The sequence below is a fragment of the Micromys minutus genome, assembly GCF_963924665.1.
Source record: "Micromys minutus genome assembly, chromosome: 20".
Lineage (NCBI taxonomy): Eukaryota > Metazoa > Chordata > Mammalia > Rodentia > Muridae > Micromys > Micromys minutus.
The window spans coordinates 3,282,900-3,284,762 of NC_137955.1; positions in this window are offsets into that span (position 1 = coordinate 3,282,900).

Here is a 1,863-nt window from a genome sequence, read left to right on the forward strand (position 1 = left end):
AATAAGTAAGTAAATCAGACCACTGCTCTAAAGGAATAGCTATAATTAAAAGGATTATTCCTATACCATCTACTGGAATCCAGGCAATGCTCCAGGCCCACAGTCTCCTCCATGATTCTGCCTTGTGCACAGCTGAAAATCAACACTGACCATTATACTTTCTAAGAAGGAACTAGCTGACATCTTGTTCATTGCCTAGCCCCAGCACTCAGATGTATGTGAATATTTCCCAATTTCCCCACCAAATGTTTCCTCACAGCGGAGAGATCAGTGGATTATTGGACACATTGAAAAGGATGGATCCAAAGTGGGACACTCAGTACAGGAAAACCTCAAAACTTCAAAAAGTGCAAAGGTAACTTCACCTAAAAATCTCACACACACACATGCCGATTGAAGGCTGAGGAGATGCCTCCCTGGTTAAGAGCACTTGCTGCTCTTGCAGAGAACCTGGATTTTGTTCCCATGACCTACATTAGGGCCCACAACCATTTGTAACTGGATTTCATAGTATTTAATTTCTTCTTCTGACCTTTGTGATCACTAGGCATGCACACAGGGAATCTCCCTCTGGAATCTTTAGATGTAATTTTGTCTTGAGACAAGTAATTATTCTCACATACAGAACAGTCTATGTGTCAGTGTCTGGCATACACGAGTTCTTAGTACAGGGTCAGTGTCAGTTCTGAACTCAAATACTATTTGTTGTAGGGATGTAATTTTACAGCTATGCTAGGGAGGGGCCTACTAAGAACCAACACATTTTCACCATTAATCCTGGGCAGACCAAGTTTCCATCCATTTTTGACCTTAGATTCTGTGGTTATCCCATTTAGCCACTGCTGTTTGTTGCTTCCTTGATAAGATATAAATTATATATTTGCTTAACCTAGACTGTTTATTCCTTTCTTCAGTTTCATCATGTACTCGCCCACTCCATTTTTATTCCATCAAGAGGAACCAAGTGTCTATCTCACAAGCTCACGTGACAGGCTTCATCAGAAACAAAACTACAGAACAGAGTTCTTATTACTTGTTATCTATTGTTAAAATTCGTGTAGATAGCCAGGTCACAGAGGGAAGCAAGTCATCCTTACACAAAAGTGGATATTTCAGCCATTTGTAAAGGGAATTCACTACAGTGCACACCAGTAATTCCAGCACTCAGGAGGCCAGGGCTAGAGGTTTGTGAATCTGAGGCCACCACAAGCTACAGAGTTAAATAGTAAAGTCCCTGTCTCAGAACAAACCAACCAAACAAAGAAACAAATAAAAACTCACAACTGACCCACTTTACTATGTCTCTTTGAATTTCAGAGACTGACTGATATTCTAAATAGCAAAAGGTATAGGAAAAATAAAAGCTAAACCTGGAACACACTGGAAGTTTTACAGCAACAATGAAATGGATGTTGGAGATATACCCAGTCAGATGAGAGGTGAGCAGGCTTCTGCAGTCAAAGACTGAAGAGAATTGAAGAAGTTGGGATCATGGAAACTTCTTAGGAGAAAGCTTATGAACCTTCTAGTGCCCTTGGTGAAAGCCATCTCTCTGAGGATTTGGTAGGACCCATATGAAGCAAACTGTATTATACTGTGACACAATTTGGCCCAATAAGTTATGCACAGTGCTCCAGAGATTTTGTGAATCTCTTGTTCTGTATTTAGCATAAAGATTAATGATAGAAAAAGTAAGAGAGGAGTTTTTAAAAATTATTTTTAGCTCTTATTTTCAAAGCTATATTAAGTCCAAGTTTTCATTTCTTACTGCAGTTTGCTATGTCAAATTTGGTTTCTGTTGAAATAGACTTAGTTTAACCTGTCTACTTCTCTGGTCCTCATTAACTTTACATGGTAAGAACA